We start from the raw sequence: 15515 nt of genomic DNA on the forward strand, positions 1-15515 counted from the left end.
CTTTAAAACCCATTAAGTTAAGGCAACTCAAGCCGATTGCTACAAACCATTTGGGTTAAAAAAAAAATAATCAATATGAGTACGGTGAATTTACTCTATTTATGTTGAAGTAAAGTATTTAATTAACTCATTACCTTCACGGGGTTCAAAACAGTACATTTTGAGTTAACTACACTCATTTCATTTGATAGAGTTAACTGTTGGGTTTTACAGTGTACCATTAGTTTAATTTTGAAGTGATGTATTTGTACCTACAGTCAAAGAGCTTAGAATCACCAAGAGGTGACATTCAGTAGAACATTCCATTGCAACAGCAGCAACAGCCCCGCAATTCCGCCATTTTGGAGTGAAAGCGATCGGCCGTCCATTGGATCTTATTGCTGTTGTGATGGCAAGCAGCTGCTTTGTTTTTTTTTTTTTTTTTAAAGAACATTAAAGCTGAGATACAACCTGAAAGATGACAATACAACACGTACTATCACAATCATTAGCACTTTATATAGTTTAGTTTATTTATATAGTATAGTTTATGTTACAGACATATATTGTGCTGTTATTCTACTGGGGATTTTTCCCAAAATGGCCGTGGCGTGACACTAGCAGCATCTAGAGGGTGTTTCCCAAATCACACTAGAGTGTCGCCTGGTGATTCTGTGCTCTTTGCTACAGTGTCCTCTACTAATATTGGCACCCTTGTTAAATATAGGAATGAATTTTAATAAAGAGGATGTAGAACATGTTTTTGTTTAAACTTTTGATGAAAATATTAAGAAAAAAAACATACTGACAAAAGCCTTTCTGCCTATCTAAATTTAAGAAACAACAAAAATGAACTTGACTTATAGTTGATCATTTGGTATCAGAAGTTTTATAAAGAGTCTTTGGATTCATCTTCAATGCCTCCATCTTACCCCAAACCATGATTTTTACTTCACAAAACTTGTCTGATTTCTGTGAGAATCTTGGGCCCATTCGTGGCAGTGACAGTCACCAAAATGGTATGATTTGGATCAAACCCTAAAAGGGGCAGTTCCAAACAGATAAGGGGTATTTTGAGCTGAAACCTCACCTACACACTCTAGGGACATTAGAAACTTATTTTACATCTTGTGGAAAGCAGAGATTGGAAGTATCGAAGTATAATACTTTGTTACTGCATTTAAGTAGATTTTTTCTGCAATCTGTACTTTACTCCATTATTTATTTTTCTGACAACTTTTTACTTTTGTTTCTTAAATTATTACATATATATCTGTACTTTCTACTCCTTACATTTTTAAAATCAGGCTCGTTACTTTCGTTTTAATGTGCTTTGTGGAGCAATCTATATTATTTTTTTGTCATTGTGCAATTTGAATGCCTTTTTGATTAAATCTATTTCTTGTCATTTTCCCCAGCTTTTTTAAACTCTGATCACGCACTGCAAGTAGGTTTGTTTATTTATCTTACCATGGGAATGGCAAGAATGGCTAACGTGGAAGAGACAGAGGAAATCAGTGATGTTTTGACTGATGTCCTGTTTATACCGGGTAATAAGACTAATCAATAAGTTGATCAGACCACAGGTAAACAAGAGACACACTCCTTTTCAAATCTGGCAATTAAATGGGGTTAAAGTCTTTTTTCCACTTCTGACCATGGTGAACTGTACATTTTTGATCTTTCAATCTAATACCGCGAAAAAAAAAAAAACTTTAACAATAATGTACTTTTTTGTCATTGTTTGTTAAGTTAGCACTAAAGCAATTAAATACTTCATGATTATTCCAGAAAAACAAACAAAAAGCGTTCAGAGGTAACTCAAATATTAGGTCGGTGCTCTTTGGGTAAGGGATTCATCAAAACAACAACAGGAATCAGTCCAAGGCATTCAAAAAGGGTAACCCTGATAAAGGCAGATTCTTGCTGAAACACGTAGGTTTTTTAAGATTTAGCCATGTGAATAAAGGCTTTTTAAACGTTCCACATTTTTCGAGAGCCTTGGACTGATTCCTATTGTTACTTTATAATTATGTTGTGCATTAATTCATTTAAATTTGTTAGATAGATTGTTAAATGAATATTTTAGAAAATCTAAAGTATTTATACAGGGTGATTAATAAATAAAATTATAATGCAAAGGATCTGGAATTTATCACTCACAAAAGAGGATGCAAAAATTTATTAACAGCATTAATGACTTTATCCATCAAATACAATATGCACAACACTCTGAAAACAAAACAAAACAGAAAACAAACATTGATTTCAGCTGCATTGGTGTTGCAGTTTGAAGAAAATGAATCAGATTTAGCATAGAGCAAAAAAGTTTGTAGTCAAATACATTTATTAGATATAAAAATATAGGCCTATAGAAATACAAATTACGTTTCAGTATGGCAGCTGTTGTTTTTAGCTGCCATATTGTTAAGTTTTGTGTCTACGTGATGATACACAGGGCAATTTTTTGAGCAATGTTGGATAGGTTACTTTGCTGATGAAAATTGACATCAACACTTTTGCAAAAAAAATTGAAAAGCAAATTATTTTGTGTGTATATATATATATATATATATATATATATATATATATATATATATATATATATATATATATATATATATATATACACATATATATATATATATATATACACACATACAGTTACAATCAGAATTATTAGCCCCCCATTTGATTTTTTTTTTTACATTTTTTAAATATTTCCTAAATAAAGTTTAACTTAATTAACCAAGTTAAGTCTTTAAATGTCACTTTAAGCTGTATAGAAGTATCTTGAAAAATATCTAGTAAAATATTAGTTGCTATCATCATGGCAAAGATCAAATAAATCAACTATTAGAGATGAGTTATTAAAATTATTGTTTAGAAATGTCCTGAAAAAATCTTCTCTCCGTTTATCAGAAATTGGGGGAAAAATAAACAGGTGCTAATAATTCAGGGGGGCTAATAATTCTGATTGCAACTGTACATAGGATGTACGGTGTAGTTACCACTGTGAGACTAAAACAGTTAGTAGTCGTGAATACTTTTGACTTAAGTACATATTTCGGCCCCTAATTCTTTACTTTTACAAAAAATGTAGTCAGTACTTCACCTTTTACCAGAATCATTTTAAAGCACAAGTATCTCTACTTCTACTTGAGTAAAGGATGTGTGTACTTTTGCCTTGTCTAGTAAATATGGGCTTAGGTCATCTTTAAGACCAAAAAAACAAAGCTCTAATTTAGACATGACAACTGCCAAAATAACAAAAACCCTGAAAATGCCTATTTCCACCTTCAGGGAACATCTGGACGAGAACATGTATCTGTCTGTTAAAATGATTGCTTGAGTGGCCAAAAAATCTCCAAGAATCACAGCTGGGGAACTGCAGAAGCTAGTTTGGTCTTGAGGTCAATAAGTCTCCAAAACTACAATCCAATACATTACCACAAATTGTTTGAAAGGGTTTCAAGAAAAAAAAGCCTCTAATTCAACAACAAACTCAAACATCCTCAGGTTTTTTTTTTTTTTTTTGTTAATATTGAGCAAAACGTCAACAAATAAAGTATTTAATTCAGAGCCGCCTTTGCTCATCTTTACCAAGGATGCAAATATTGGAGGAGAGCACTTTAAATGATTAAATGAACGAGGTTTTATCATGGAAAAACACTAGATGAACTTACAGTAGATTGAATGTGTTGTATGTATGCACATGTTGCAGTGTGCGATAATGTTTCCCAGCTGTGGAGCTGGAGCAGGGAAGTGGAATGGTCATGTTGGTGGGTCTGGTGGTTTTGACTCTGGTTTGAGTTGTGGTCCTGTGGGGAAACTGAACAAAGACGCTGAGGAAAACCGGTCTGTAGTTCAAAATACTTTTTTTTGTTTTGTTTGATGTTAAAGGATGACAAATTGTGCATTTCAGTGATTCCAATGGTTTTTGAAAGAAAACACAGATTAAAAGTAGGTTTCGTCATGCTTTTATATGAGTTTAGTGTGCTGTCACGATACTGTATACTTTACGTGTTCTCCTATTCCTTAAACATACTTTATTTTTCCTCAGACATATGGACTCTGTGAACACACAGATATAAAGTAAATGATGACCAGCAAAACATTAATCAATAAAGAAAAGAATACATTAAAAACTATAAATAATCATTCATTCATTCATTTTCCTTCAGCTTAGCCCCATTTATTTATCAGGGGTCGCCAACTTATCCAGCATATGTTTTACACAGCGGATGCCCTTCCAGCTGCAACCCTGCACTGGGAAACACCCACGCACTCTCACATTCACACACATACACTACAGCCAATTTAAGTTTATTCATTTCACTTATAGCGCATGTCTTTGGACTGTGGGGGAAACCGGAGCACCCAGAGAAAACCCATGCAAACAAGGGGAGAACATGCTCCACTCCACACAGAAAAGCCAACTGGCTCAGTCAGGACTTGAACCAGTGACCTCCTTGCTGTGAGATTACAGTGCTAACCACTGAGCCACAGTGCCCCCCTATAAATAATCAATCTCTTTTAATCTCTTTTAAGAATTTTAATCTGACTTCTTTTCTCCATTTAATCAACCATGGAAAATTTTTGGATAAATGACAAAAATGCTTCTCTTACTTACAGTTTTGTCTTGTTTCTAGTCCAAATATCCATAAGAAAATCTGAAATTAAAAAAGCCTTTTCTGGACAATTAAAGAATATTGTCTTGTTTTCAGAAATAAGGAGTCTTTCTTAGGGCTCTATTTTAATGATCCAAACTCTAAAGCGCAGGGCGCAAAAGCATTAAGCGTGTGTCTGAATCTACTTTTGCTATTATAATACGCTCTGTGCCACGCACATGGTCTAACAGGGTTGCGCTCATAATTATATTGAGTTACGGGTGTGTTTTGAGAACAAACCAATCAGATTCTTATCTCCCATTCCCTTTAAGAGTCAGTTGTGTTGCGCAATGGTGCATTTGCTATTTACATGGTGAACTTTGTAAGTGGACAAACTGAACACTTCACTAGCGAGAAAACAGTTAAACAGAGCATCTGCAGCGCGAGGATAAAGAACAAGCCTCCTCCAATCGGCCTTCACTTTCACTTTCTCTTTCTTTCATAGATAAGGAAATGGTGTTGTATGCACAGACATCCATTAGCCTATACATAATTAATTTTGTTTGTTAAGCGCAAAGATTTGTTTTAAAACTATTTATAAATTTAGTTCTAATTTCCAGCAAACCAATAAATGAACAATAATAATGAAGTGTGGTCAAACAACGGAGTTATATCCAAAAGCAAATGCTATGCTCCATATGGTCCAAAAAAAGACAGGTAGACAAATCTAAGCTTGTTTAATAAACAAATATAAATATGCATATACTACTGCTACGAATAATAACATTATTTAAAAGCAAGTTGTCTTGAATAAATTGAAAAAAAGCCCCCTGAGATGAAGAAGACATGGGGGCATTGGTTTCTATGTAGAAAATAAGAATTTTTGTAATATTTTCATCCTTTAATTATTTTTCATTCGTAAAGATATTTGCATATTGCTGTACATCCTGTGTGTGTTAAGCAATGTGTAAGCCAGGCGCACAACTAACTTTAGACCTGATTTTAGCTGGTCTATTGCACAGTCTATTTTAGTTCCTCAAAATAGAAATCTGCCAACAATGTGCCTTAACACACCTCTTTTCTATACAGGAACACCCATGGGTCCACAAAGTGGCGCAAATGGATTTACTATTTAAACAACAAGGCGGAAAACAGGAAAATTAAGGTTGCGCTGGTCTGAAAATAGCAACACCTTGGGGCAAAATTGTATTGCGCCTTATTGCATCAGGCCTATGATAGGGCCCTTAAAGGTTTATACTTCATCTGCAAATAGGTTATGCAAAATAATCTTCTTTTTGATTTGAAAATAGTTTATTTACCCCATTAGCTTATGTAGGAATGTAAATTATCATATGCATTTGTTTATATGGCAAAACATGTCTTTTTCAAAAAGAAGGTTCATTCGGATTCCCAAGACAAATACTGATAGCATCAGGGGATGGTTAATAAATGTGTGTTTGCAGTGGTGTAAAGTAACAAATTACAAATCCCCAAATTACTGTATTTGCGTAGTATTTCTCAGGAACTGTGATTTGCTAAGTAGTTTTAAAGAGGTGTATTTTACTTTCCCTTGAGTACATTTTTAGTGCTGTATCTGTACTTTTACTCCACTATTTTTCTTCTACCTGTAGTCAATACTTTATTTCTTTCTTGTCTATGGTGATTGGCTAAAGTAGAAAAAGCCATCCTGTCATTTCTGTCCAATCAAATCACACATAGACAGTTAATTGCATCATACTGAACAACCTCAAGACATGGGCACTTTATAAATGCACCAAACATATTTGGAATCATTAAAAATGTCCAAGAAGATGTCCAAAATCTTTACACGCAATGACTGCGTGTCACTGATGAGAAAATGAAGGTTGTTTGCTGTATGATCACTGAAATCACCAAACAGCCTTAAACAATCGCTAAACGGAATGAAAGAAAAATGGAAGAAAGAGCCGAACAAGGAATAGGACGAAGAACAGAACTAAGAAAAGAAGGACCGAACTAATGAATGAAGGAAAGATTCATGGAAGGCCTAGAGGATATTAGGAAGGAAGGACTGAAGGAAGGACTGAAGGAAAAAATGAAGGAAGGAAGAAATTAAGGAACAAAGTACAAACAACATGACAAACAAACAAAACAAACAAATAAATGAAGGAATGAATGAACAAAGAAACAAATGAAGGAACCAACGAAGGAGCGAATGAATGAACAAACGAAGGAAGGAAGGAATGAATAAAGGAATAAACGAAGGAAGGAAAGAATGGAACGAACGAATGAACGAACAAACAAAGAAAGGAATGAAGGAAGAAACAAAGGAAGAAATTAAGGAACTAACAAACTATGGAATAAGGAAGAAACGAACGAACGAACAAACAAACGAAGGAACAAACGAACGAACGAAGGGAGGAAGGAAGGAACGAACGAACGAAAGAACAAAGAAACGAATGATTGAGTGAACGAACAAATGAACGACTGAAGGGAGGAACGAACTAAGGAATAAATGAATAAAGGAAGGACAGAACAACAAACGAAGGAATGAAGGAATATAGGAATAACCTAATGAGACAACTAAAGTAAATGCACTTTGGTCGCGTGGTCAAGAAAGATACAAAATAGGTGGTAAACTTTGCTATGGCCTCTTTTCCATCTCTGCTCCTCTCCTGCTCTGGAGTCTATCATCTCTGACTCTACTGCTATCAGGCTCTTTTTGAGGCCTACTTTCTGGTCTTTGTCTCTCTCTTTTTCTCTCTCTCTCTCTCATGTAACTATTTTACATTTAAGCTGGTTACAATTATTATCATTTGTTTTTTGTATATAATTTCATGTTTTATCCTTTTATACAGTTATTTTGTAACTAATTCAGTTGTAACCATCACAAGTTATTCTCATTAAATAATTTCATTTTATAGTATTCTTTGATTTAACATCAACACTTAATTGCTCCATATTGCAAAAAAATGCAGTCACATAACAGCAGCGCTCTCCCACATTTTAGCTACTATAACTACCCTTATTTCCGTTTTTGGTATAAGTTTGCAGAAGTATGGTTTGACTAGTAATGTAGTTTTCACCATCATACTGATTACATTTAAGTCGTTCGGCAGAACTACCGTTCGAACCACTGTAGTTAAAAACCCATTCCTTACCCAGATTTTTTTGAAAAAGTCACTTAATTTTTTTTACTTGTAATTTCTAAAATTTATTTAACTTGTCAAGAAAATGTTTCTTAACTTAAGAATTTTTAGATATTTGGACTATAAGCAAGATCCGAACTTTACCTACTGTATTCAAATAATGCCACACAACATACTTGCTGCAGTTTAATGTTTCAAATTGCTGTCTTTAAAAGCAGGAGCAAATATTTTGTATGTTTTCCACCATCTCAGCCTACAGAAAACAGCTTAAAAATCTTCACGGCTGTCCTGAAGTCTTAAATGACCCAGCACAAGACATCTGAGAGGTCTGACTCAACAAAAACAGAAACGCACAGGCATAAACTACATGTTTGAAAGAGCTCACGCTTTGCAGAGCTTGAAAAAGTTTGCAGGAAAACACTGAAAAGCCCATAAATAGCACCAAGGTGCAGAGTCACCACATAAAACATAACACGGCTTGCAACACAGACTCTATGGGAAAATGTGCCCTGGTATGCATTTTTAAGAACCCAGAAATAGGTGCTTGTGGGTACATATGTCTGCATTTCATGTGTAAAACAAACGCTACAGGACAGCTTACTGCTTACCTTCATACAGATGGCTTTTTTTTGGCGTGGCTGGTTGGTTCAGTAGCTCACCACAAATGCCTCTAGACTTGAAAGGCAGAGCAGAGCGAACTGGGGTTTGAGACCAGCAAAGGACGGTTCCAGAACCCAGCTAAAATAAAACCCAAAAAAAGAGTGAGGTTGCGGAGGAACACACTACTGTAATAGCTTTTCTCTTCTACTTTTCTTTTAAAAACACTATCAGTTGGCTTCAGGGAATGGGGTGTGTGTGTCAGTCGATGTAAAGCTGATATATTATACACAATGACATGATTGTTGGTTAACCAATTAATAAATTTGCAGAAATGTATAGTGACCAGCGCGGTGCTCCTCTTGTGTGTGCATATTGTCATATCATCTTACATTAGAAATAACAAACTTGCAAGTGAAAAAGATGTGATATGGGAACAGCCGCTACTATAGTTAATCCTGTGTGTGTGCGGTTTAGCCTCGGTGTACATACTTGGAACTTTAAACTAGTGCACAGTTGGCAACTTGGCATAACTTTGTTTAATTCCAGCAGTTTTGTTCCGTGCTAAAGAAATGCTGCTCAGCGAAGCCTTTACGATTAATTAACTGTGACAAATTAAAGAGCAGTTAATAGTAAACATCCAAATGTACCACTGGAATGTTTTTAGCTGCTCGCTTATGGTCACTCACGCTCTGCGAAGCCTCTGCAGCTCGTGCTGTATTGAACAGTCGCACGTCACTTCATAACTATAGTGGCCGTTTTTCGAACGAACTACAGTAAAGTTCGGCTGGCGGGCCACCAATTGAATAGCCCTGCTCTAGTGGATTTGTGAAAACACAAACTGCAAGACAATGTAGTCCAGGGTACATATTTGTCAGTTTCTCAAAATTGTAGCCCTGGGGGGTATTCCAGAAAGCAGGTCATGTGACATACCCCGGTATATTTAGGTGTAAGTAGGTGGATAACCTCCAAAAGCGGAGGTAACTTTTGGGGTATGTTAACTAACCTTGGGAACATACCCCAATCTTACTCTCTGAAGATAACCTGCTCCGGAGCAGGTTATGTTCCAGAGTTTGTCTGTTTCAGAGAGTTTACAGAGCATTGCGGGCTCTTTTGATGAGAATTTTGATGGACATAGAAGCACAGATATGAGATTCTTTCATTGTGAGAGGGTTATAAGTGCATAGTTCTTTTTATAATAAAATGAATATTTGAATGAACGTTGTTGTTTTTCAGAAGAATTGTTAATGTATTTAACAAACCTTTTTAAATCAAACGTGACGAATCGCGGGTCTGTGCTTACTATACCCCTCAGTGCTGCTTTTTGTTTTTGCATCAGGCATGTTACTGTACAATGTGGCAATAGCTTGTACGACGATCTGTACAATACGTCTATAACTGCCCTTTTTTTTTTTTACACTTTTGTACAGTTCATCGGCCATAAACCACTGCGTATTATTACACAGATGATTTAGTGCGCAGCTATAACGTAGTGGACAGTCCGGCATTAAAAAACAACGGCGCGCACATCGGAGCGTGTTCGAATCTTATGGAATCTTATGTTTTTTTCTCTCTCTTCCTCTCCTTATGCACACCTCACATTTTCTGTAGCTTATACTGTATATAATAGAAGAAGTGGCAGCTATGTCTTTTGTAGGAAAATATATGCATATTTCAAGATGTCATCTATTCTCACACACACACACACAATAAATTTTTTAAATATTTTTTGTTCAAGGTCTCCAATGCTATTGGGTGCATAAATCGCAGCTCCATCAGTCAAAAAAGCCACATATCAGGGCACATATTTACATTGTACGCTTTCATGCAAAAGAGTTGATATATAAAAACGAAATTTCTAACATTTATGAAAAAAAAAGTGAATCTGGAATAAAACACATTTTCCTGAAAGTATACCAAATTGCTCATACATTACACAGTAAAAAGTTTACCTTTATTATGATTTTTATCTTCACTTTAAAAAGTTTTAACACTTGTTTTAAGTAAAGTCAACTAAACACTTTTAAAGTCAACTAATTGTTTAAAAAAGCACAATGTATACTTATTTTATTAAAGTAACTTCAACTAAATGCTTTATACAGTGGACTCTGTAGTCTGCTGAAAAATCTAATCATCACAACTATTCATTCATTCATTTTCCTTCGGCTTACTACCTTTATTCATCAGGGGTTGCCACAGCGGAATGAACCACCAACTATTCCAGCATATGTTTTACACAGCGGATACCCTTCCAGCTGCAATGCAGTACTGGAAAACATCCATACACTCTCACATTTACACACAGACTACCGCAAATTTCAGTTTATTCAGTTCAATTCACAGTGCATGTCTTTGACCTGTAGGGAAACCAGAGCACACAGACTGCACACACACATGTGAACATGGGGAAAACATGCAAACTCCACACAAAAATGCCAACTGACCCAGCTGGGATACAAACCAATGACCTTCTTGCTGTGAGGAGACAGTGCTAACCACTGAGCCCCCGTGCCGCCTCACAACTGTACAGGAATCATAAATTCATACATAATAAAGTTGACACACCCTTCTGAAGAAAGTGTTGATATAAAGGCTGAATCTATAGCTTTTTCTTTTTTTTAATGGGAATGGGTTTCTTGACTAAACCTCATCAATGCTGTGTGATCTATCATTCCCCAGCCCTGTTGCACTGTAAGTCTCTCATTTGTGCTGTAAATGTTGCTGACGCAGCACTCGCAGATGTCAGATTGACCTCAGGAGCTTAAACTCCCTCAGCATTGAGCGACTCCAAGGGTCTTCGCTGATCTGCGTTGGGGAGGAGAGAGAGAGAGTCCGTTCAACAGGAGAATAAAGAGTAAAGAAAGCAAGGAGTCTTGGAAGAAAGCTCTCCTTTGTGTTTGAGAGCGTTTGGCCTCACTGATTCCCCAGCTCGGCTCCTGACCGCAGGGTCCGCTGGGACGGCAGCACTGTAATTCCATACAAGTCAAACATGCTCAACTTCTGTTTCCATTTTGAGGCAAAGGTAACGGCGCTCCTCCCCCATGAACAAGGCTTTGTTTGACAAGCAACTCTCTTTCTCTTGGTGAGGGAGGACAGGGGTGTTGAGCTCTTCTGGCCATGTTTGTGTCTTTTCTGAGGTTCATTTGTAATTCTCTACAGGGGGAAAGCGAGAGGTAGATCTTGAAAGCATGTCAGGAAAGATGTTAGTCATTAAAGTGAAGAGTTATCGGGTGAATCACATGAAAACCTGTCAAGAACATGACTGAGTCACATTTTACCTCCAATTTCACATTAGAAAGGAAGATTTTGTGCAGGTTTTTTTGTTTTGTTTCACCATTTTAATCCAGCCCAAAGCATAACTATTTATACGTATTGTCAGTGAATTAATTCGATTTCATTCTTATGCCCCCAAACCCCACCCCAAAACTTAGTTGTCATTTACTGTAAAAAAAAATGCTGGGTTTCACTCAATCCCTTCATGTTTACCAAACACAAATCAATTAAAGGTGCAGTAGGTGATTGTCTACAGAAACATTTTTAGTTGTGCTGGTTGAAAATCTCTTCACAGTCCAATAGTAATGATTAAAGTAGATGATCTAAATGTATTAATATGCGTTTTTATATTCTGGGTAAGGCATAAAACTAAAACATTTTCATCCAATTAATTATTGTCGAGCTGACATCTCCTATGATTCCGATAAGTAATTCAAACTGTCAACAATTGCAGATTTGGGCTTTTGCGCATCTCTGTTCACGCATATCCGCCATTAGAGTGCGCACCGCACGTGCACTCCTAGATGAGCGACACGTGCACGTGAGACTGTCGCAGTCGTGGCAAAATCAAATGCTGAATTGAAACTTTTTAAACTCCTGAATCAGTATTGGAGTTACTTTTGCATGCTGGAGGAAGGACGACACCACAACATGGCTGAAGTATTTCTATTAGAGAGGTAATGTTCTGTTTTAAATCAATATTAATCAAGCAGAGCTGATGTAGAGTTCATTGTGTTATAAATGGGTTCTATGCACAGACGTGTTGTTCAGCTACTAAAATCTCCCGGTGAAAGCTTCAAGTTACTTTTTTCAGTTTCATAAGGGAGCTTTTACAGCATCGATGATGTAGATTTATATTTAGTTTAACAACAAAACATCAGTAAATAACGTTTTTCCGCCAAGCCTGCTTCCTGAGCTGAAGTTGCCTTTTTATTCACATTGGGTCATTTCTGAACAGTGACAGCCTGTGACGTGCTCCCGATATTGTTTACGGCTACTCTGAATATTCAGTCTGATATTGCAAGCAAGTGTGGCTTAGTAATAAGTGAAATTCCTGCACGCCGCCGGCCCAACCACTACATACACTTCTAACTGCTGAATAAACTGGGTTGTCTGCTGTCATGTCGTGGTGGCCGTGTTCATGATTTCAAGAGGCGTGGCTTTGGAACACAGTCACTCCCTGCCATCTAAAGCTAACATGCTAACCGATTAGCATTTTGGCAGATCACCTTCTGCATCTTTAGGTTAACCTAAGTGTTCTTGCAAATTTAAGTGGATTGAATATAAAACAATTAAGCTGTGCAAAAAAAAACCCTCAAGAATTGTGTTGCCTCAGCTCATTTTAAATAAGTAACCAGCAAAAAATTTTATTAAGTGTTGGTGGATGAGCAAATCACACTAATATCTACAAATGAGATATACAAACACACAAATATGCAAATATCGACTATATTCAAAATAAATAAAAAATGCTGTGAGATTGCATTGTTTGAAATCACATATTTGTAACACCAATAAAAAATAAATTGTAAAAAATATAGCTGATTGATTTGTAATTATGTAATTAACTTTTTTCCAATGTTAAAACTGAATAACGTTGGCGCAATAGCCTAGTGGTTAGCACGCTGACATATGGTGCACATATATCAGGGCGTCCCGAATCCGAATCCCGGCTCGAGGACATTTCCTGACCCTACCCTTTGTCTTTCTTCAACTTCACTTCCTGTCTATAATACTGTCCTATCTGCTTAATAAAGGCAAAAAGGCCCAAAATAAATCTTAAAAATATGAATAACAGTTTTATAAAATAGCTTAAATTTTAGCCTTTAATGATATTTTATTGATTTACTTAAACCAAAATGGACAGCAGAGTGGCTCAGTGGTTAGCACGGCCATCTCACAGCAAGAAGGTTGCTGGTTGTTGGAGTCCCGGCTGGTCCAGTTGATATATCTGTGTGGAGTTTGCATGTTCTCCCCGTGTTGTTGTGGGTTTCCTCCAGGCTCTATGGTTTGCCCACAGTCCGAAGACATGCACTATAGGTGAATTGGGTAAAATCAAAATTGGTCTTAGTGTATGAGTGTGTGTGTGAATGTGAGAGTGTATTGGTGTTTCCCAGTACTAGGTTGTGGCCGGAAGGGCGTCCTCTGAGTAAAACGTATGCTGGAATAGTTGGCGGTTCATTCTGCTGATGGATAAGGGACTTAGCCAAATGAAAATGAATAAATAAATCAAAACATAGTTCAGAAATCTAAAACTAACAAAACTACAGAATATAGATAAAGAGGTACATAAAATATAAATCAATTTAAGAAGATTGTGTCAGGTGTTTAATATTGAAAAAAAGATTATTACATCTTACGTTATGATTACGGGTGACAATTGTCTTTTAATCACCCGTAAAATGTAAGAAAAATAAAAACAGTACAAAGCAATTGAGTGCGAATCATTACCTTTTTTTTTAATAATAGCAACGATAAGATTAACGCACCAAACCAAAGAAGTAACTAAAAAAACTACAAGTGCGCAGGGCAAACTTCAGTAACTCTACACACGGGTGTTTATTATTGGACACGATGTTAAAAAGAAACATTAAATTATGATTTTTTCTTTATAGCGATCGGTTTTATTGAGGCATTGATCCGAGTGTATTCTGAAAACATTAAACTAGAACATGTTTTTATGTTTGCAAAGATCATTTTTCACACCATATTGCCATTGTTATAGTATTTTTAAAATGAATTATTGTAATTAAATACAGTTGAAGTAAAAATTATTATCCATCCTGTGTAATTGTTATTCTTCTTTTAAACATTTTCCAAGTAAAATAAATTTCAGAGTATTTCCTATGATGTTTTCTTCTGGAGAAAGTCTTTGTGATGTTGATTGGCTGTTATAAATGCAGTTTTTATTATTATTTTTTCAATATTATCAGCCCCTTCAAAACAAAAGAAGGGGCTACAGAACAAACCACTGTTACTAAATAACTTGCCTAATTATTCCAGCATGCCTAGTAACATAATGACCTAGTTAAGCCTTTAAATTGCACTTTAAGCTGAATACTACTGTGCAATAACTAGTAAAATATTCATTTTGTCAAAGATAAAGTATTTAGTAAAATTATTATGTTTAGTAATGCGTTTAAAAAATCTTCTTTAAACAGCACAAATATTTTTTTAAGAATGAATATTTCCTTAATCATTTTGACTCCAACTGTAAATATTCATAAAAGTTTAAAAGTATGAATTAAGAGTTAACAAATCAAGTCTGTTAAAGTCATTTAAAGCCACCCAAAAAAAAATAAAAAATAAAAAATCAGCTATCCAATAATGAACGCATTCAAACTATCAGTCCAAAAAACAGCATTAATGTAAAGAAAACCAGAGCGATTACATCAGAGATGGCAGAGAGAACAATGACTCTCAGCCAATTGTTGGTGAATTCATTCCAGTTTGTGCATTTGGCTTTAAATCATAATCTTTGTCATATTCTGTGACTGTTTCTGAAGAACAAAACCATCCCACTGTTCTATACTGGGTTTTGCAGGTTTCGCCAAGTCAAATATAAGACCTTTTTAAGACCATGAAGAATAACATTTCAGACTTATATAGGGCTAAATGCTAAGGATATATTTTTAATGGACTAGAAGTAAACCAATGAACTTGCCCCATCAAAAAAAAAAAACTAAACTCTAATTAGTCATTTCTTGTAAATGTATATATACCTTTTTTGGTCACATTTTATTTTGATGGTCTGCTTGTTGAATTTAAGTTTCATTGCATCTACATGCCAACTAATTCTCTTTAGATTATAAGTAGACTGTTAGGTTGGGGTTAGTGTAAGTTGATATGTACTTGCAAAGTTTCTTAAAGTCAGTTAAATGTCTGTTGAAGAAGCAGTACGAACAAATATTAAGCTGACAGTCTACTA

General features: G+C 35.6%; 1 protein-coding gene across 2 annotated transcripts in view; it reads right to left on the reverse strand.

Annotated features, from left to right (window-relative positions):
• The window catches only part of emilin1b (elastin microfibril interfacer 1b), a 181960-nt gene that overhangs the window by 94647 nt on the left and 71798 nt on the right, over positions 1-15515 (reverse strand). The window contains exon 2 of one of the 2 annotated variants that reach the window (XM_087289501.1): positions 8326-8455. The exons of the other annotated variant lie outside the window; for it this stretch is intronic. The gene's annotated coding sequence lies outside the window, so the exon portion shown is untranslated. The remainder of the gene's footprint in view (positions 1-8325; positions 8456-15515) is intronic. 2 annotated transcript variants of the gene reach the window in all.

Source organism: Danio rerio, chromosome 17 (genome assembly GCF_052040795.2).
Source record: "Danio rerio strain M-AB ecotype USA chromosome 17, GRCz13ab, whole genome shotgun sequence".
NCBI classification, from domain to species: Eukaryota; Metazoa; Chordata; class Actinopteri; order Cypriniformes; family Danionidae; genus Danio; species Danio rerio.